This window comes from Nuphar pumila, chromosome 1, assembly GCF_984573655.1.
Source record: "Nuphar pumila chromosome 1, dmNupPumi1.hap1.1, whole genome shotgun sequence".
NCBI classification, from domain to species: Eukaryota; Viridiplantae; Streptophyta; class Magnoliopsida; order Nymphaeales; family Nymphaeaceae; genus Nuphar; species Nuphar pumila.
In genome coordinates, this window is record NC_143249.1 from 137,151,384 (window position 1) to 137,174,989 (window position 23,606).

The window sequence follows — 23,606 nt, forward strand, 5'->3', positions numbered from 1 at the left end:
AGAGTTTTTGCCAAAATCGTTGAATGAATGTTTGAAGATTGGTAAGTGCGTGTGATTCCATTGTGGGTGTAGTGTAGTTTGTTGTTTGTTGCAGTTTACCAGTTTGTAACTTTATGTGATTCAAGTTCATCATATTTGGATCTTTCTAAATTTCGTTTTTACGTTTTAGTGTTTTAGGTGGTTTGTGTTGTTGCGAAAAATTCAAAAATTGAGTTTATTGTTCTCTTGGTGTTGTAGGTGTTGTCCAGCCGGCTGTAGTCAAATGTTCATGTAGTTCCAGTTGTTACGGTAGTTTCATTGGTTGATTACTCTTTAGTTAATATAGATTTTTATTTTTTGTGGTAAACATAGCGTTAAATAAGCTTAGATTCTTTTAGTTTTAGGTTATGCGTGTATTTAGGTTGCTGTTCATGGTTCATGTAATTCCCAGCATAGTAGTTAGTTAATGTGGTTTTTCTTAGGGTAATTAAGATTCATTAAGGTCATATGTTAAGTTCGAATTGTCATTCGCATAATTTTATTTGCTTAGTTTTGCAATTTTATGTTAGTTAAAGGAAAATTTTATTTTCATTGAGTTAGTCGTCTTCCCCAAGGTGGGGCGTCAGCCATGAGAGCTCCATTAGAGCTCTAGGCTGCTTTTGTTAAGTGGTTTGTGTTTTTAGAAAGTCATTAATGTGTCTAGATTCGTTGTATTAGGATTTAATATGTTTAGACGTTTTTACTCATTTAGTAATTAGTGCATTAGTTGTTGTTTCCTTTAGTGTAGAGGGTTATATTTTCTAAATTTCAGCATTGTCTTATTTTAGTTAGGTTTTGATTCAATTCATTTAGAGGTAGATTAATTTCCTTGTCTAAGCTAAATTGATTTTTAGGAAGAGGGTAGGTGAGTAATTGTTTTGAAATTGATTTTGGGCAATATTAAGGTCTTCTAAATTCGTGTGGAGCATTTAAAGAAAGGTTTTAAGACTAATTGTCCAACCAAGGTAGGGGAGAGTTACTTGTTTCGTTTTGGAAATTTCTTTTGAAATTCAATTAAGTTTCTAAAAGATATGTCAACGGTTTTGAGAAAGAGCATTTAAGTGGATTCTATTCATTTTGAGAAAGTCAAAACGTGTGGCTTTATTGAGCTGGATGGTTTTATTGGTTTTGAAACTTATTTTGCAAAGCATTTAAGGAAATACAATAACTCCCTTTAGCTTGGACGGTTTCATATCTTTTAATTATTTCCCAATTTGATTGGTACAATAATTAAGGAAAGAACATTCTTTTACATTGGACGGTTTTTGGATAGACCCAATTTCCAAGTTCACCTTGAGTAATTACTCACCTTTATCTCTCTTGCTTGATTAATTTAGCATAGGATTAGTTTTAATTATTTTAGTTAATAGAATTAACCTTAGTTAGTAATGAAGTCCTTACTTAGATAACCTAACTTAGTCAACTGTTTGGCCCCATTAGGTGAGTCGTGTCCCTAGTCTAAGCCTAGCCGAGTCAACCTAGTCAACACCGTTGAACCTAGTCCTAGTCAAACCTTAAACCCACCCTCCTTATATCTGTAGTTGTTCATTTCATTTTAGTTTAATTTATATTAGATATCGTGTAACTTAGTATAGGATTCATTTGTTCGCTTTAATTAGATTTTAGAAGTCATTGTTGGTTTAATGTGTAGTTGTTCCTCGTGATTGACTTGAGTAATTTCTGTAATTAAGGTGTATTTAATTGTACTAACTGTAGTTGTTCATTCATCTAGTGGGTGTGTGCATTTAAATATATTATTTGCAATTATTAGTTCATTTAGTTGTAGTCATAAAACACATATCATCTTTCATTTATATTTCATTTAGCATAGTTGCATTTATTAGCTGCATCTAATCTATCATTTAGCATCATTTAGGTCTGCATTGTGTTTATATTGCATTCATAGTATTTAAAATAGACTTATTTAGTGAATAGTGCATTGAAAGCATAACCCGATTTTTTCCCTGTCGCACTGTCGTCATTTCATGTGCAAAAATTTCAATTTTTCCAAATATTATTTTTCTATTCACTTTATTGGCGTGTTAACTGACTGCAGACCAAATTTCAGCTCGATCCGAGTTGGTTTGGTCTGATTTTTAAGCATTTTGTGAAAACCGCTTTTTCGGATTTGAAAATTTCGGGACCTGCGATATCCTGATTTTTCCCAGTTTTGAAACGCTTATATCTAGAGTTCCAGATATCATTTTTTAATTCTGTAAAAACTGTCAGATTTTTTAATCTGTTAGTTACAGAACAGAATAAATTTTGGGAAAATCGGACCTCGTTTGCTCTGTCAAATAGTAATTTTCCGAAAAGCTGTCAGAAGTCTATTTTACACTAGTTAGGGGCATATTGGTAATTTCATTATTGTCGGCATTTTCCTACTGTTTTCAGTATTTTCTGCATATTAGGTGCTGCATCTGCATCATACAGTATTGTAGACTTTGGCTATTTAATTTTAGAATTAGTTTGACATTTTATTTGATTATTTTATCATAATTAGGATTTGTTTTATTAATTTCTTGAAAATTAGATTTAATTTCATTTATAGCTTGTATTATTAGAATAAGTTACTAACTCTTCATCTTCCTTTGTTTTTAGGTTGAAAAGCATAATCATTTTCCAGGGTTTCTTGTCCAAGTGAGAAGAGTGGATAACAGGCGAAAAGACAGAAATACCCTTGGCGTGCACAGAAGACTGAATTGCTGTTTCATTTTCTTTTCGTATTGCAATTGCAATTGTAGTAGCTTTGTAATTGTAGACTGATATTTGTAATTAATAAATTAAATTTTTGAGAAATATTTTAAGTAATTCCTATTCCCTGTGGATTCGACCCGTACTTACCACTTCGTGGAAAGTCGGTTATTTACATTTGGTTGACGATTTTCCAAAGCTTTTATTGAAAATTATTGTTTTTAAAAATACCACTTCCAAAATATCAACCAAATTTTGGCGTCGTTGCCGGGGAACGGTGAATTACTTATTTTATTTCTTAGAATTTGATTTATTAATGTGTTTTAGTTAGTTAATTAGTTGTTTTTATTTTTTTTCTAGTTAGTAGGATTAGTAAGTGAATATAGGATTAACATAGTTAGTAAATATAGGATTCACGTACTGTTCTTTCTAGGATTCACTTGATATTCAATCTGCAAGGAGCGATTAGACAGGTGGGTTTTCGAAAAACTTAGTTTGTGAATTCCTGTATTTCTCTTTTCAGTACTTTAGAGTAGTTTACTTTGTTAGTTCATTTATTTAGTTACATAATTCTGACATAGATAGTTTAGCATATTTGTTTCTTAGTTGTTTTTATTTGTGTTATTTACATTCTAGTACCTGTTTTAGTTTTAGCTTTAGTATTAGGTCGTGTGCTTACATCTGGTCTTAGTACCAGTGTATGCAGGGGCGACGAGGTCTAGGAGCACCATTACATCCATTTGTGGATAACCCAGAGAGAATTTTACATTCTCCTCGAAGTTCGACAACAATGGCTGATATGGATCCTCCACCTCCACCCCCAGTTCATCCACGTCCTCTGCGGGAATACTTCATTCCCACAAATTATGTCCAGGCATCCTGCATTCGGAGACCCGATGTTGGAGCGCCTCACTATAAGATTAAGGCCAGCATTATTCAGATGCTCCCATCCTTTTATGGCCTTAGTCACGAGGATCCCTACCGGCATTTAGATGAATTCCTCGAGATCTGTTCTATTGTAAAGATACAGAATTTCGACGATGATGCTTTGAGGTTGACCCTATTCCCTTTTTCATTGAAGGACAAGGCCAAGTATTGGCTAAAGTCCTTACATTCTGTAGAGATAGGGTCCTGGGATCAGTTGCAGCAGAAGTTCCTTCAGAAGTATTTTCCCATTGGTCGTACGAACCAATATCGTAGAGCCATCATTAGCTTTTCAGAGCTAGATGGTGAGCACTTTCATGAGACCTAGAAGAGAATGAAGGATCTCCTCAGGAAGTGTCCCCATCATCAGGTGCCGAGATGGCAGATGGTGCAGAGTTTTTACGATGGATTGCCTGACAGGAATCATCAGATGATCGACTCTTCATGCGGGGGGACATTCATGTTGAAGAGCAAGAATGAAGCATGGAGGTTGTTTGATACATTGGCTGAGAATTCCCTCCACCATGCTTCGAGCTCTCATTCGGATAGAGCCACACCCAGCATTCAGAAGAAAGTTGGTGTTCTTGAGATTGGTCCATCTACTGCACTACAGTGCAAGGTAGACATGATTTCTCAGAAGCTGGACCAGCTTCTCTCAGGACCACCCACTACCCAGCAGGTGTGTACTCTATGTGCCAGTCCGGCATATGATATTACTGAGTGCCCTTCGGCAGCTCAGTACCCTGAATTTGTTCAAGAACAAGTTCAGGCAGCTCAGGGTTACGTCAGACCGCCGAACAACCCATTTTCATCTACATATAATCCAGGTTGGCGTAACCATTCTAATTTTTCATGGAAGAATCCACAGTCTTCCATGCAGATGCCTACATCCTCTCAGCCAGCTCGGCCGCCATCTTTTTCGCAGACATTTCCGAGGCTGAGCTATTCTCAGTCTTCCTCATTTCCTCCCCCGATTCAGCAGGAGTCTGCCCCATAGACATCTTTTGAGGAGAGACTTCTATAGGCATTCCAAGAGGTAAAAACCTCTAATCAGAATGCCTTTGAGAAGTGTAGCCAGATATTGAGCTCACATACGCAGTCCATTGCGAAGTTAGAGTCACAAATGGGACAGTTAGCTGAGGCTATCAGTAGGAGACCCGAGGGTACATTACCGAGCCAGGCTGTCATGAACCCGAAGGGCAAGAACCAGATGACTGGAAGCCTGTTTCATGCTGAGTCACAGCAGCAGACCAAATCTGTTATGGCCCTGAGGAGTGGATGTGAGTATCACGTCGAGAGCAGAGAGAGAGAGTAGAGAGAGGATCGAGGAGCTAGAGACCATTGTTTCACCTTTGTCGGCTCAGCCATCATCATCATCATCCTCATCATCACCTTCACTATCATCATCATCTTCATCCTCAGTGCAGAAAAAGGATAGGAGTGAGCCTTCTCACAAAGAGTAGGAACCACTTGCGTATATTCCCCCACCACCCTATCCCAAAGCATTAGAGTCTTCCGGATTTAGAGGGAAGTAGGGTGCGAAGATCCAGGACATGCTTGATATCTTCAAGCATGTGCAGATCAACTTACCTCTGCTCGATGTAATTCAGCAGGTGCCGGCTTATGCCAAATTACTAAAAGAGCTATGTACGCAGAAGCGGAAATCCAGAGAGAGTTCCTAACAGGGTCCATCTTACTGAGCAGGTGAGTTTAGTACTTCAGCATCAGACACCATCAAAGCTTAAGGACCCTGGAGCCCCCATCATTGCTTGTACCATAGGGAACATCCGGATAGAATGCGTATTGCTCGATCTTGGAGCAAGCGTGAACATTTTGCCCGGGTATTTCTTTGATTCTTTTGAGCTAGGAAAGATGAGATCGACTCCTATTACACTTCAGCTGGCAGATCGTTCTGTCAAGGTACCGAGAGGTGTCTTGGAGGACATGCTAGTTAAAGTGGATGATTTTTATTTCCCCGTCGATTTTATCATTCTTGATATGGAAGGAGTGGATAACCAGCACCAGACTCCGATCATTTTGGGCAGACCATTCTTGGCGACTGCAAATGCGTGCATCAACTGTAGAACCGGAGCCATGGATCTCTCATTCGACAATAGAAAGGTCAAGTTGAATATTTTCAACGCTGCTATGGGACCAGCAGGAGACATGGGCTGCTTCCATGTAGATATTGCATAGGAGTTAGTGGAGCAGCAGCCCGAGTTGTACATTACTGAGGATCCGTTAGATTTGTACCATATAGAGAAAGATAGTTGTACAGTTAGTGTAGATGTGTCTAGGGTGTCGTCAGAGTTCCCACCTTGGAGAGCTATCATTGAGCCTCTCCCACCACTTGCGGAGTCCCCCGCCAAATCTTTGATCGAGTCTCCTCCGAAACTTGAGTTGAAACCCTTATCGGATTCACTCAAGTATGCATACCTCAGAGATGAGGAGACTCTGCCTGTGATCATCTCGTCCCTGCTCACTAAGGAGCAGGAGCAGAGATTGTTGACTATTCTACGAGAACACAAGGCAGCGATTGGCTGGGGAGTGGCTGATCTGAAGGGGATTGATCCTTCATTCTGCATGCATAGAATCCATTGTGATGAAGAAGTCAAGCCAGTGAGAGATATGCAGAGAAGGCTAAATTCCAACATGAAGGAAGTGGTGAAGAATGAGGTGGTGAAATGGTTGGATGCCAGAATTATCTACCCTATTTCTGATAGTCAGTGGGTCAATCCGATTCAGGTGGTATCGAAGAAGTCAGGACTCACTGTTGTGGAGAATGAGAAGGGTGAGAGAATTCCGATGAGGACTACTACAGGACGGCGAGTCTGCATCGATTATAGGAAGCTGAACATGGCAACTAGGAAAGATCATTTCCCATTGCCATTCATTGATCAGATCTTAGAGAGACTCGCACGACAGAGCTACTATTGTTTTCTAGATGGATATTCAGGATATAATCAGGTAGTTGTCCATCCTGACGACCAGGAGAAGACGACATTTACATGTCCTTATGGCACCTTCGCGTTCAGACGTATGCCGTTTGGGCTCTGCAATGCCCCGACAACTTTTCAGAGGTGCATGCTTGCTATCTTCTCGGATATGATAGATGATGTGATGGAGGTTTTCATGGACGATTTTTCAGTGTATGGCTCTTCATTTGAAGATTGCCTCCAAAAACTTACTCGAGTATTGAGTAGGTGTGCGGAGACAAATCTTGTTCTGAGTTGGGAAAAGAGCCACTTTATGGTCTAGGAGGGGATTGTACTTGGACACATTGTGTCCAAGAGAGGCATTGAGGTTGACAGAGCGAAGGTGGAATCCATTTCTCGTTTGACTCCACCCACCTCTGTGAGGCAGATTAGGTCATTTTTAGGGCATGCAGGATTTTATAGGCGGTTCATAAAGGATTTCAGTAAAATCTCTCGACCGCTATGTACTTTATTGGAGAAAGACCAGCCCTTTGTTTTTAGCGAGGATTGCATGAAGGCCTTTGAGATTCTCAAAGAGGCCTTGATTACTGCGCCCATTTTAAGACCTCCGGATTGGACTCTCCCATTTGAGATTATGTGCGATGCTTCTGACTATGCAATGGGGGCTATTTTAGGATAGCACATTGATAGGAAGCCCTATGTGATCTACTACGCAAGTAGAACTCTGTCTGATGCTCAGATGAATTATACCACGACAGAGAATGAGCTACTTGCTGTAGTGTTCGCATTGGACAAGTTTAGGTCCTATTTGCTCGGTTCGAAGGTGGTTGTCTATTCTGACCATGCTGCATTGAAGTATCTTTTGAATAAGAAAGACACCAAACCGAGACTGATTCATTGGGTTCTGCTACTACAGGAGTTTGATCTCGAGATTCGAGATAAGAAGGGAAGCGAGAATGTAGTAGCAGACCATCTCTCTAGACTGATCGTGGAGACCACGCAGGATCAGAGGCGGATCAGTGATTCTTTCTCCGACGAGCAGATCATGTCAGTCAGGACATCGCAGTTACCCTGGTTTGCAGATATCGTGAACTATCTGGTTTCGAGACAGATACCTGAGCATTGGAATAAGAATGAGCGCGAGAGATTCCTATCTCAGGTTAGGCACTATTACTGGGATGAACCAGAGTTGTTCAGATATTGTGCAGACCAGATCATTAGGAGATGTGTTCCGGAGGAGGAGTACGAGTCCATTCTTAGTTTTTCCCATTCGTTAGACTGTGGAGGGCATTTTAGCAGTAGAAAGACAACTGCAAAGGTTTTGCAGTCTGAATTTTATTGGCCCACACTCCACAGAGATGCACATGAGTTCTGTAGGCGTTGCATTAGATGTCAGCAGATTGGGAACATGTCCAAGAGGGACATGATGCCCTTGCTCCCGATCTTGATAGTCGAGATTTTTGATGTTTGGGGCATTGATTTCATGGGACCATTTCCACCTTCATTTAGAAATTTATACATTCTTGTGGCGGTTGATTATGTGTCCAAGTGGGTCGAGGCTGTGGCAACCAAGACCAATGATCATATAGTGGTGCTTAAGTTCATTAAGCACAACATTTTCAGTCGTTTTGGTGTGCCACGGCAATGATTAGCGATGGGGGCAAGCATTTTAGGAATATACAGATAGCTTCTCTGCTGAGAAGATATTCTGTCAATCATAGATTCACCACTCCGTACCATCTGCAGACCAGTGGACAGGTAGAGGTGTCGAATAGGGAGATTAAGCGGATTTTAGAGAAGACAATTTGCCCAAACCGCAAGGATTGGTCCCAGCGCTTAGATGATGCACTTTGGGCATATAGGACTGCATTTAAGACTCCCATTGACATGTCCCCATATCGACTTGTATTCGGGAAAGCATGCCATCTTCCTGTCGAGCTGGAGCATAGAGCATATTGGGCCATCAAGAAATTGAATTTTGACCTCGCCCAGGCTGGCAAAGCGAGAGCACTGCAGCTCTCAGAATTAGAGGAACTCAGGAATGATGCTTATGAGAACGCCAAGTTATACAAAGCTCGCACTAAAGCATTTCATGATAAGCACATTGTCAGAAAAGTGTTTGAGCCTGAGCAGAAAGTGTGGCTATACAATTCTCGTTTGCATTTATTCCCAGGGAAGTTGAGATCGAGATGGATAGGACCGTACATAGTGAAAGAAGTGTTTCCACATGGAGCAGTGACATTATTCGATCCTATGACCCAAGGTACATTCAAGGTTAACGGGCAAAGACTGAAGCCCTTCATTTCAAATTCCTTACAGAATGGTGAGTGTGAGATAGTGCATCTCACGAAGGCATGAGGATTCGACCAGAGGGATGTATCATATGTACATTAGTTTGTTTCTCATTTCAGTATTTTTATTTATTTCAGTATTTCATTTCATATGTGCTGACATTTGTTTTGATGTATGCAGGATGAATCTAACACTTAGTGTATCAGTTACCAGATACAGGGCAGAGCTTTCAAAGAATTCAGTGATCAGATGAAACTAAAATTCAGAAGCCCAGAGCAGATCAAGTTGTATCTATCCTTTCTCCCATATTTATATTTATTGTCTTTTAGTGTGCATTTGCATTGCATTTTTATATATTTTGTATGCCACTAGGGACAGTGTCATTCAAGCATGGGGGGTAGTTTAGATGCACACTAAATTTTTTTTATGTTTGGTAGCTAAAGTAGGCATTTGAGAACAAGTTTGTAGCATATCTGATTGTTTTGGCATAATCTAACAGTTTAAAATTTTTTAAGCCCCATGTAAATTTTTTTTTCTCAGAACTGATTCCAATAGAGTAGTTATTTATGAGAAAATTCAAAGAAAAGAGAGTATTTGATTGTTAGAAAATTTTGAATCACTTTAGTATAAGTATGCACAATATGTTTTGTGAAAGAAATAAGCAATAGAAAGCTGTTTTTGAAAAATGAGCTTAAAAGAATAGAGCTACGTTTAGTTGTTGATGTCTTCGTGCATCCTAGTAGTGGAACTCAGACACGAGATGAAGTGTTTGAGTCTCTTGACGAAAAGGATAACAAAGGAGATCATCCTCTTGTCTAGTTGATATCTGTGGCCTTTGTAGTTTGAGTAAGTAGAATCTGAAGGGGTTTTACACCTGGTACCCCAAAGCCAGCTGGTTTGGGAGCCACCGGTTCGAAAGCTTATTACATGGACTGCATAGAAAGCCTAAGAGATAGAGACATTGCACATGACGAGAGGAAGACTATACGTAAGCTATTAGAATAGAAGGTCTAGTGACTCGAGCAATTCAGTCCGAGGGATACTTTGTATCTAGTGCCCTAAGGTCGACCAACCTGGGAGTCACTGACCCAAATCTCGCTACACGGGTCATGAAAACTAAATATTCGAAATAGTGCTCATGTGAGAAGAATGCTCAAGAGACAAAAATTGAAAAAGGGTGAAAAATTGAAAATCCAATTAAAGAAAAAGAATGTGCTAAATGAGAAAAATTCCATTGCTTAAGAATATGTGTGCATTACTGTGCAGAAAATATACAGGTGAGGATGAATGAGTAAAACATGATAGTACTTGACTTTCTGAGAAAAATCATAGATACCTACAATTTTAGAAAAGTGAAGGAAAACGATTTTTACTGTGGTGGCATGAGATTTTTGAATTTGTTTTGAGAATGTCCATTACATGAAATATTTGTTCCAACTATTTTCTTAAATTGCCTAATATTCTTGAAAAGTCATTCCTGCATTTCATTGATGTTTGTGGGTAGCATCTCTGCAAACCCGCACGAGACCTTACTCGTCCACTGGTGTAAGCCAGGCGTTTAAAGGGCTTGTTGCATACGCTAAATGCAACCGTGATTCCTACGAAAGTGAGTTAGTTTTGATGCATTCATGTTTAGCAATTCTTGTTTCTGTTGCATAACATAGTTAGGGTTTGTTAAGGGACTAACAAACATTCAAGCATGGGGGTATTTGATGATGCATGAAATACACATCATGTTAACAAGTTTTTCATGCATTTTGTAATGAGTTTAAGGTTTTAAACCCATGTTTAGATGCATTTTGATAGTAAGGGGTTGTTGTCCGAATTTCAGAGAAATCAGACATAAAATAAGAGAGTTACGGCTATTTTAGTGTTCGAACACAGATTTCGAGGTGGATCGGATCCATATCCGACCCAATTAGGCTATTTGGACCTTGAATCAACCTTTAGAAAGCCCAAAATCCAACCCACACGCATATCCATATCCATTTCAAAAAAGTTTTGCAGAAAACCCTTCAGAAAGTGGCGCCTAGTAAAATATTTTTGTATAACCTTGTTTCTGAAATTCCAAAAAGTATAAATATAATTTTTAGAAGAACCCTAGGCGTCTTTGGCATTGGGATTAGCGCCTCTTGCTGTGATTCTAACTCCAGCCCTTTCCTACCTATCGTTCCATCACATTCTTCATTAAAGATTGGTTTATGCTTGGAAATCAAGCATATTTCTTTCTCCCGTTTCATCTCTATTCACTTCTTTATGTTCCTTGCTGCGTTTTCTAACCATTTTCTGTATTTTTGCAGGTGTAGCAGAGGTGGAGACCATTAATCTTGATTGGAAGTGCGAAACACCCCAACAAGATGAGCCGGCCCTACCTCCATTCGGTTTTCTGAGCCCTCCGATCGCAAATCGACCTCCATTCCATCTTCGTTGGATCTCCAACGTGTTGCAGTTGCAGAATATCTGTTGGTGGTGATATTCCAGCATTCTCGAACCGTTCAGGACGTCAAATCAAGGCCATTGTCCGCTCTCTTCTTCCCCACGATCATCGGATCGCCCTTGAGGTAGGTCTTTTCCTCTCTTTTCTTCTAGATAAAGCCTAAAACATGTGTGATTGTTTTTTATGTTTATTTTCTGTGTGTTTACTACATTTTTCTTATTTCAGCCTTAGTATAGAACTCGTGCACAGACCAGCATGATAGATTAGGTTCTATTTGAAAGTGCACTAGGATCTAAGCAACGAGCACTAGAGGGGGGGTGAATAGTGCTTTTAAAAAATTGTCTGCAGAATATTTAATGATTTTGCAAATCTCAAAGCAAACACACAAAGAACACAAGATTTTATCCTGGTTCGGTCTAATCCGACCTACATCCAGTCCCCAAGCAAAACCCGCTTGAGATTTTCACTATCAACCTTGTAAACTACAAGATCACACAGACCATAACTGGTCCCACTTTCAGTAACAATCCTACTGAACGCAAACAACTCCTTTACACCAAGGAGTCCTTCTTTTTACAGAAAATAAGTAACAACTTACAAAACAACCAATGAGCCTTCCTTTTGAATGCAAATGAGATGCAATTGGCTTTTGAGGTTGTTGAAACACTCTACTCACGAATTCACTATCTCTCAAAGTGATTTGAGTGAAAAACTGAAGTGAAAATATCACGTGAGTGAGAAAACAAATACTTGAATGAATAGGAGTGAAAAGCAAGAAGTAATTCAATATAATTCTATTGAATTTGATGCTTTTGAGTGTAGAATGCACTCATATTTATAGCTGAAATTTTTCATACGTTGAGAGTATGAAAGGGTGTCAAAACTGTCCATTTCGAACGATCAAAACGTTTGAAAATGAAAAGACACGCCTTTTTAAAGTTTCAGGAAAACGGCAAAATTAGTCGACTGAAACATCAGTTAGTCGACTAATAGTTAGTTATTAGTAGACTGACCGTTATCGTCGGTCGACTGATCTGTTAATCGAGCCGTTTGAAAATCTGAACTTTTGAAACTTAGTCGACTTGAGAAAAGTTAGTCGACTGATAATATCATCAGTAGACTGAAAAATCTTTTAGTCGACTACTGCTAAAATCTTCTGAAAAACAAACATTCTGTTCGGTCGACTGATAAAAAGCATTAGTCGTCTGCTGCTAAATTTTTAGAAAACACATGTTCTGTTCAGTCAACTGATAAAACCATTAGTCGACTGCTGCTAATTTTCCAGAAAACAGACATTCTGTCCAATCGATTGATAAAACCTTCGGTCGACTAATTTGACAAAAATGACTTTTTAGAAAATATGGCGCGAAAGGATTAGTTGACAGGTAAGTCTATTGGTCGACTAATAAACATGAAAATTTAAGAAAAGAGTTTTCTAAAAAGATTTTCATGAGGGTTCTTTTTAGAAAAGTTTTTCTAAAGACTTTTAAGGTGAAATGCAACCTAAATATGCACTCTAAGGTGTAAAGACTTTTAATGAATTAAACATTTGCACACTAGTCTTTAAAGATTCTTCACTGAATTCTTCAATTTCTTCATAGCCTTAGCTGAAATGCAGTTGATTCCACTTGCTCATCATCAAAACCTTGTACTTGAAGTATCATGTATGGCTTCATTGTCGTAACAATCTCCCCCTTTTTGATGATGACAAACTTAATCAAAGCTGAAGCATTTAGATGCATAGATGGAGATTTTACTCCCCCTATCAATATGCTGCACAACATTAAAAGTTAGCACATTTAAAGCACATATATCACATATTGATTGGTTTGCATTTCCATTCATCATTTCTTCATGCATGAAATACATTCATTCAAAGCTTTCTTTTTCTCTTAATTTTGCATTTCTTATGCAAGATCTTCTGTAATGTAATTGCTATCATCTTTTTCTCCCCCTTTGTCAGAATAAAAAAAGAGTAAGGGCAGAAATAGCATAAGCAAAATAGAGATACAAGTTTAAAATATTACAACCCATAAAGTATGAAAGTTTAGACAACAAAGATCAGAAAAGAGAATTTAGCAAATCCTTAATGGCAGTTACATCCTTCTGAATTGAAGCAAGTTGTTGAGTCATATCTTCACGAAAAGTGTGTTGATGCAGCTCCAAAGCTTCCAGTCTCTGCATAACTTCATCATGGTCTTGATTTGTCGAAAATTTCTTTCTTTTTGCATGAGATGAAGGTGTCACAGAAGGTGAAGGTTCAGAAATAGATGGTTCATTAGGATCAGATGGTTCAGTTTGATCAACATTTAAAGGAGGCAGATATTTAATTTTCATTCTTTTAAAAATTGTTTGATCAAAGAACTCTTTTTGCTCAATGTATTTTTCATTTGTTAAAGGAACTTTGAAATGTCTAAAAATATGGGTTAAAAGATAACCATAAGGAAGAAATGGTTTTTGTTTCCACAAGTTTGTAAAATACACATTGGCCCAGTTGACAGAAATATTTCCAAATAAAACATAAAGAGCAGTAGATAGATCTATGGAATAATAATCAAAAAACCAGTTTTGGGTAGAACATTGTGGGCAAGGATTCGTCCAGCAATGCGTGCACGAGTTTGAAGATTAGTATTTTTGAAAGGAGGGCAGTGAGGTGCTCCTGGAAGAAGAATTTGTTCAAAAACTCTTTCATCATTCAATGCAATAGTGTTGAAAAGAGTGTCTGAAGGTGGAATTTCAAGAATTTCTCCAAGTAATTTCGAATCAAACTCGATTTCAACATCACGAACAAGAGAGGACAAAACTCCAGTTTCATGATCAATTTGTAAATTCGTGTAAAACAAGTGAATAAGAAACAGATAGTGAAGGGTATCTGCACAAGCATAAAAAAGATGTGAAATTCCAGAAAATAATTCTCTTATATTATAACGAGAAAATAAGTGAAATAGAACATTTCGGCCTGGTAAAATAGGTAGTGCAGAAATTGATCCAAAAGTATCATAGAGAAAAGGATTGCGAAGTAATCTTAGTGAAAAACCATGTCTTGAAGTAGGTGTAGGAGGAGGAGAACCTAAACCTTTTGCAGATGCAGACTTCGTACGAGGCATGGTAAAAAAAATAGAGTTACCAAAAACAATGACGACTTCCAAATGATTTCCGGCAGAAGTAGAACACTGTCCGGCGATGTGAAACAGAACCAGAGGAGAATACAATGGTTGACGGTGAGTGAGAAGTCGGCCACAAGGGGATTCCGGCAATGCACTGTCACACAAGAGGGTTCCGGCGTGTTTTGAAGATGCGCCAGTTACTGCAGGAGGATTCTGGCGTTTCAAGATCATGGCCAGAAGATTTCGGCGTCTCCTTGTCACGACAAGAAAATCCTGGTTAAGATGGAATCGAACGGCACTCCGAGGGTTTTTCGGAAGAGAGAGAGGCAAAAGAGAAAGAGAGGTTTTCGGTTTAAGGGTTTCGTTTTTTTTTTAAGAAAAAAAACGAAAAGGTACGAAGTGAAACGATGCCTAAAAAAAAAATGGTTTTTAAAACAAATCCAAGGGGTGTCGGGTCCCTTCATTTAAAAATTTAAAAAAAAAATTTAGTCAACTAAAACTTTATCGGTCGACTAAAAAGTGCGACTTATTCTTAAAAATATCATCAGTCGACTAGAAATATATCGGTCGACTAATATGGTGCGATACATTTTAAAACACCAGTCGACTAGAATTTTATCGGTCGACTAATATAGTGCGATTTTGAGATTTTGTTCAAAAATCAGCATTTTTTATAAATCCAAAAATGAGCAAATACCTAGTTCTCTCCTAATTCTCATAAAATCTTCATTTTTAAGAGGTTTAGTGAAGATATCGGCATGTTGTTCTTTAGTGGAAATAAAATTTAACGAAATATCTCCTTTTAACACATGATCTCTTAAAAAATGATGTCTAACTTCAATATGCTTAGTTCTTGAGTGCTGAATAGGATTTTTCAAAAGATTTATAGCACTAGTGTTATCACAATAAATAGTTGTTGTGGAGTAATTCAAACCGAAATCTTTTAAAGTCTGTTTCATCCAAAGTACTTGTGAACATGCTAAACTAGCCGCTATATATTCTGCTTCAGTTGTTGAGAGTGATACTGAATTTTGCTTTTTGCTAAACCAAGAGACTAAGGAATTTCCTAAGAAATGACAAGTTCCACTAGTACTCTTGCGATCAGATTTACTTCCTGCAAAATCTGCATCACTATATGAAACTAAATCAAAGGAAGATGATTTTGGGTAAAACAAACCGAAATCTGAAGTATCTTTCAAATAACGAAGAATTTGTTTTACTGCAGTTAAATGGGATTCCTTTGGATTAGCTTGAAATCTTGCACACATACAAACACTAAACATAATATCAGGTCGACTAGCAGTTAAGTATAATAGAGATCCGATCATACCTCTGTAGAGCTTAGTATCTACACTTTTACCATTTTCATCTTTATCAAGAGAAGTAGTTGTACTCATAGGATTCCTTCTTGATTTTGATGAGTCCATCCCAAATCTCTTGAGAAGTTCTTTTGTATACTTAGCCTGTTTGATGAAGATTCCTTCTTCAGTTTGCTTTATTTGAAGTCCAAGGAAGTAGTTTAATTCGCCCATCAAGCTCATTTCAAACTCTTCCTGCATAGCCTTAGCAAATTCTTTACAAAGAGAATCATTAGTAGAACCAAATATTATGTCATCAACATAAATTTGCACAATAAGAATATCTGAATTAAAATGTTTAATAAATAAAGTGGAGTCTACCCGACCAATGGAAAAACCAGATTGTTCTAGAAAATTTCATAGTCTTTCATACCACGCTCTTGGTGCTTGTTTGAGTCCATACAAAGCTCTTTTCAATTTGTAGACTTTTTCTGGATATTTCTCATTTTCAAAGCCTGGAGGTTGCTCTACATAAACTTCTTCATTGATGTGTCCATTTAAGAATGCACTCTTAACATCAATTTGATATAACTTGTAGTTCATGTAACTAGCAAATGCAAGCATCATTCGAATTGACTCTAATCGAGCCACTAGTGCATAGGTTTCATCAAAATCTGTGCCTTCTTCTTGATTATAGCCTTGTGCTACTAGCCTTGCTTTGTTACGAATGACTTCACCATTTTCATCCAGCTTATCTCGGAAGACCCATCTTGTTCCAATTACCGGATGATCCTTTGGTCTATCAACTAGATCCCAAACATCATTCCTAGTAAATTGGTTAAGTTCTTCAGACATGGCCAAAATCCAAAATTCATCAACACAAGCCTCATTGATATTCTTTGGTTCTAATTTAGATATGAAAGCAACATTTGCAATATATTTTTCTAACTGCCTTCTAGTTTGGACACCACTCTTTATTTCACCAATAACTTGTTCATGTAGATGATTAGGAACTTCTTTCCAAACTGGTTGAAGAGGAATATTTTCTTGAAAAGTATTCTCTATCAAGGGTTCTTCTTGAAGTATTGCTTCTTCTTCTTCGCTTAGAGGTATAACCTGCTCACAATTCTCATCAAATACAACATGTAAAGATTCTTCAATACAAGATGTTCTTTTATTGAAAATATGATATGCTTTACTTATAGAAGAATATCCAAGAAATATTGATTCATCTGATTTTGAATCAAACTTATCAAGATTATCTTTGGTATTTAACAAGAAACATTTACTACCAAAAATTTTGAAATATGAGATCTTTGGTATACGATCATAATACAATTCAAAACATGTTTTATGTAAAATTGGTCGAATAAGAACATGATTTAAGACATAACATGCTGTATTAATTGCTTCAGCCCAAAAGTATTTTGGTAAATTTTTATCTTGAAGCATGGTTCTAGCAGATTCTTGCAAAGTTCTATTCTTTCTTTCAACAACTCCATTTTGTAGAGCCGCTCTAGGAAAAGCAAAGTTGTGAGATATACCATGTAAATCACAAAACTTTAGAAAAGATTCATTTTCAAATTCACCACCATGATCACTACGAATTTTAATAATAGATGTAGATTTTTCATTTGTAATTCTTCTACAAAGTTTAGAAAATTCTGAAAAAGCATCATTTTTGCTTTTTAGAAAAATCACCCATGTAAACCGAGAATAATCATCTACTATAACAAAAGCATACTTGCTGCCATTCAAACTTTGAATTCTAGATGGTCCAAATAGATCTAAATGCAAAAGTTCAAGAGGACGTTTTGTTGAAACTATATCTTTAGCTTTAAAAGAACTCTTGATTTGTTTACCTCTTTGACAAGCATCACATAAGTGATCCTTTTTATATGGTATTCTAGGTAGGCCTCTTACAAGATCATTCTTGGATAATTTTGAAATAATTTTAAAGTTAACATGTCCAAGTCTCTTGTGCCATAACCATTGAATTTCATTTGAAATAATAAGACATTTTTCATTAAAAAAGTGTAATTCATCTAGATATAGTTCATACACATTGTTTCTTCTTTTACCTTTAAAAATGATCTTTTTAGATTGAAAATCAGAAATTAAGCATAAATCATTTTTAAAAGAAACATGAAAACCTTTATCACATAATTAACTGATAGATATTAAATTATGCATTAAACCATCTACTAAAAGAACATTTTCTATCAAGGGAAATTTTGGATTACCAATATTACCAATACCTATCACTTTTCCCTTGTTATTATCACCAAAGGTGACGGTTCCTCCATCCTTATTTTGGAGGGTGGAAAATAACTCCGGCCTTTCAGTCATATGTTTGGAACAGCAGCTGTCCAATATCCATTTGCTCCTTATGTTGTGTACCTACAACAAAATCAGAAAACAGAGCATTTGACCCCTTTCTATTTTCGGGTCCATGAGAGTTAGTCTTAGGAACCCATATCCATTTGGATTTTGGTTTCCTTTGATAATAAATATTCTTTCTATAAAAGGATTTAGAATAAACATGTCTAGAATAATCATATCTAGATGCATTTCTATTAGAACTAGAAAGTTTAGTTCTATGAACAAAAGGTTGAGAATAATGTCTTTGATTTTTCACCACATAGTTTGGTCTATTTTGAGTATCAAAGAAGCTATATCCCAATCCGGTTTTATTAACCGAGCATCTTTGAGAACCAAGAAGTTTTTCTAGATTCTCTTGACCATTTGTGAATTTGGTCACTATAGAAAGAAGATCATTTGACTTTTCTTTAAGACTAGATATTTCTTTTTGTAAGAGATTGGTTCTAACTCCAATTTCTTTTATCTCAAGTGCTTGGCAAGAATTTTCCTTTTTGAGATCTTCTATTTCTTGAAGTAATACTTTATTTTGAGAGTCAAGAGTTAAATTTTCAGTTTTTAACTCTTTATTTTTAGAACTAAGACTCTTAAATTTAGCATATAAATCATTAAATGCTTCAAATAACTCATCATAGTCAAATTGACTTACCGAATCTTCTTGTGCTACAAAACACATGTTGGCGACTTCTTCATTTGATTCTTTATCGGAAGAGGAGTCACTATCATCCCAACATGCTTGAAATGCCTTTTTCTTCTTGAATTGGTCCTTGGGCTTGATTTTGAGAAGAGGTCAATCTTTCTTGATATGTCCTGCCTTTTTGCAGTTAAAGCACTTGACTTCATTGGGAATGGAAGAATCTGCTTTCTTTACCTTTCTTTGAAATCTTCCCTTTTTGATGAATCTTCTGAATTGCCTTGTGATGAGGGCAATATCTTCATCTTCATTTTCTTCTGAATTTTCTGAGTCAGAAGTAGCCTTAAAAGCAAGAGATTTCTTCTTAGGCTCTTCTTCTTGTCTGTCTTGAAGTTGGACCTCATATGCCATTAGGTTACCAACTAAGTCTTCAAGAGTGAGAGTATTGAGATCATTTGCTTGTTCAATAGCAGTGGTTTTTCTCTCCCATTCAGGAGTTAAACACCTTAGAATCTTTTTGACTAAATCCACTTGTGAATATTCTTTTCCAAGGGATTTCAAAGTGTTAGTTATATCGATCATTCTAGTTACCATGTCCGATATAGATTCATTTTGCTTCATTTTGAACAATTCAAATTTATGAACTAAAGAAGCAATTTTAGATTCCTTTACCTTTGACGTACCTTCGTGAGTTACTAGAAGAGTATGCCAAATTTCATTTGTTGTAGAGCATTGAGAGATGCGATTGAATTCTACCTTGTCAACACCACAATATAATGCATTTATGGCTTTGGCATTCAGTGAAGCAGTCTTCTTTTCATCATCGGTTCATCGGCTGAAATCAGTTGATGGAGTTTGGTACTTTTCAGAAACAACTCTCCAGATATCGAGATCCATGGATTGCAAGAATATTGTCATTCTTACTTTCCAGTATCCATAGTTTGTTCCGTCGAAGAGAGGAGGACGAACAGAGGAGCTTCCTTCTTTGTGCTGAGATGTTGTAGTTGCCATGCTAGATGATGGTCAAATCAAAGTAATAAGAAACTTGTGCTCTGATACCAAATGAAAGTGCACTAGGATCTAGGCAACGAGCACTAGAGGGGGGTGAATAGTGCTTTTAAAAAATTGTCTGCGGAATATTTAATGATTTTGCAAATCTCAAAGCAAACACACAAAGAACACAAGATTTTATCCTGGTTCGGTCTAACCCGACCTACATCCAGTCCCCAAGCAAAACCCGCTTGAGATTTTCACTATCAACCTTGTAAACTACAAGATCACACAGACCATAACTGGTCCCACTTTCAGTAACAATACTACTGAAAGCAAACAACTCCTTTACACCAAGGAGTCCTTCTTTTTACAGAAAATAAGTAACAACTTACAAAACAACCTATGACCCTTCCTTTTGAATGCAAATGAGATGCAATTGGCTTTTGAGGTTGTTGAAACACTCTACTCATGAATTCACTATCTCTCAAAGTGATTTGAGTGAAAAACTGAAGTGAAAATATCACGTGAGTGAGAAAACAAATACTTGAATGAATAAAAGTGAAAAGCAAGAAGTAATTCAATATAATTCTATTGAATTTGATGTTTTTGAGTGTAGAATGTACTCATATTTATAGCTGAAAGTTTTCATACGTTGAGAGTATGAAAGGGTGTCAAAACTGTCTATTTCGAACGATCAAAACATTTGAAAAATGAAAAGATACGCCTTTTTGAAGTTTCAGGAAAACGGCAAAATTAGTCGACTGAAACATCAGTTAGTCGACTAATAGTTAGTTATTAGTAGACTGACCGTTATCGTCGGTCGACTGATCTGTTAATCGAGCCGTTTGAAAATCTGAACTTTTGAAACTTAGTCGACTTGAGAAGAAAAGTTAGTCGACTGATAATATCATCAGTAGACTGAAAAATCTTTTAGTCGACTGCTGCTAAAATCTTCTGAAAAACAAACATTCTGTTCGATCGACTGATAAAAAGCATTAGTCGACTGCTGCTAAATTTTCAGAAAATACATGTTCTGTTCAGTCGACTGATAAAACCATTAGTCGACTGCTGCTAATTTTCCAGAAAATAGACATTCTATCCAGTCGACTGATAAAACCTTCGGTCGACTAATTTGATAAAAATGACTTTTTAGAAAATATGGCGCGAAAGGATTAGTGGACTGGTAAGTCTATTGGTCGACTAATAAACATAAAAATTTAAGAAAAGAGTTTTCTAAAAAGGTTTTCATGAGGGTTCTTTTTAGAAAAGTTTTTCTAAAGACTTTTAAGGTGAAATGCAACCTAAATATGCACTCTAAGTAAGGCTCTTACAAGAATCTAAGACTTTTAATGAATTAAACAATTGCACACTAGTCTTCAAAGATTCTTCACTGATTTCTTCAATTTCTTTATAGCCTTAGCTGAAATGCAGTTGATTCCACTTGCTCATCATCAAAACCTTGTATTTGAAGTATCATGTATGGCTTCATTGTCGTAACACTATTTCATTGTTTTTACATTCGATTCGTGTTTTTCTCTCGTTTTCATCTAAAACTTGTAAATCGATTCGAGTTATGGCTATTTTATCAATATCCTTTCACCAATTGCTTTCACAATGAGAATCCTTTCTTTTTCGTTCATATCAAGGAAATTGATAGCCTTCTTGAAAGGAAGTCAATTGCAAGCATTTTGAATTTGAATCTTGATTCTATGAAGTTAAGTCCAAATGGAGGTAATACTCTAGGCAGAAAAGAGAGAATATTTTTCATATAAATATACTTACATTTCAATCATTTTTGAATCAATCACAATTTTTATCCTATTGGCAATCTTTTCGAGTTATTCTGACAGGAAGTGAGAGCTTGACATATATTTGATGTATCCAGGCATTGTTTTTAACCCTTTTAGGATCGGATGATGGGAGTTTTCCAAGATCCTTCCCTTCTTGTTTTGATTTGAGCGCCTGGGCTCTCAGATTTGCACACTTCCCTGTGTTCCCCACTGTCCCGCCATAGACAGTTCCCGTTCAGGGTAAGGGTTAAACCTGAATTTTCTGCAAAAAAGTCATTTGTCTTAAAAGCCATTTAGTCTTAGTAATGAGACGTCCAAGATCAATCCCTTTTCAAGCTTTAGGGAACCCTCTTTCTTCCTTTTGCAAACTCCTCTTGGATTTATTGTGCAAAATTCGAAGGTCCCATCATGGTTTCTTCATTTGAGGATTTCATTTATCGTCCTCTTTCAGGTTATGGGTTAAGCCTGAGCCTCGTTTTTCCACAAGGTATCGTCCTCTTTCAGGTTAAGGGTTAAGCCTGAGCCTCATTTTTCCATGAGGTATCGTCCCCTTTTAGGTTAAGGGTTAAGCCTGAGCCTCATTTTTCCACGAGGTATCGTCCCCTTTCAGGTTAAGGGTTAAGCCTGAGCCTCGTTTTTCCATGAGGTATCGTTCCCTTTCAGGTTAAGGGTTAATCTTGAGCCTCGTTTTTCCATGAGGTATCGTCTCATCCAGATTAAGGGCCAAGCCTGAGCCTCATTTCGATAAGGTGAATCTTCTACTTTGTTCTCTATTCCCTATCTATCATCATCATCTGAATTAATTCTTTCACACCCAGCCAGATTTTTCTAACAGGGGCATTTTTATAGTCCAAATTTGGTGTGTTTTTCTTTGCCACTAAGCTCGGCTTACAACCGGCTTAGTAGCAAAGAGGGGCATCTGTAAACACCCCAAATTTTCACCCTCATCTAGTGTTTATATATTTCATGTGTCATTGCATATCATTGCATGCATTCAGCATACCATTTCATTGCATTGCATAGCATTGCATGTCATTACATCTCATTTTTGAGATCCAGCATTCCTGTTTTCAAAATATTTAATCCAGATTCGGGTTTTAAAACTTTTCTTTCAAAATAAATTTTAAAACCTGGGTTTTTAATCAACATTCTGTCATTTGCCAACCCTTAGGACCTTATATTTTGAAATGTTTTTCTCAGAAAACAATCTGGATTCGTTTTAAACTCAATTTTCAACTGATTTCAATTCTCATATGAGACCCATTTAGGTGGTGTCTCTTCTGGATTCCATCATTTATTAAATTTCTCAAAAATTTCAGAGTCCCAGTTGGATCAGGACTCTATCTTTTTATCTTTTAAAAAAAAATATTTTCAAAATTCTATTTTGATTTAAAACCAGTTATGGTCATATCCCTTATCCATTTTCTCCATTTTGGCCGAAATCTTAGAGTCCTACTTGGATCAGGACTCTTTTTCTAGAGTCCCAATCGGATCATAACTTTACTTTTTACTACCTTTTCTATCTGTTTTGGAGAAAACCTTTCAAAATCTTCCGTTTTGACCAAAATCCCAGAGTCATAGTTGGATTAGGACTCTTCTTCAAGAATCTCAGTCGGATTAGGACTCTTCTTCAGAGTTTCAGTTGGACTAGGACTCTATCTTTTGTCACTATTTTTACCTGTTTTTAACCAAATCTTTCAAAATGAGTCAAAACTCAGAGTTTTAGTCAAAACAAGACTCTGTTTAGAGAGTCCTAGTTAGATCAGGACTCTGATCTTGATTTCAATTTTGAGAGAATCTTTCAAAAAATTTTCTATTTATCAAAACTGCTACACTTTTATCAAAGAATTTTAAAATTCTGAGTTTTTTTCCCAGAGTCCTGATCAAATCAGGACTCTACCCCGGAGTCCTGATCAAATTAGGACTCTATCCAAAGTTGGTTTTCACACTTCATTTTCATTGGTTTTTCAAAAACTTTGCTTAAATTTCATCATTTACTTATCAGAAAACCAAAAATTCTTAGAGTTCTGATCGAATCGGGACTCTTTCTTAGAGTCCTAATCAGATCAGGACTCTGAACCAAAACTTCAATTTTATCTTGTTT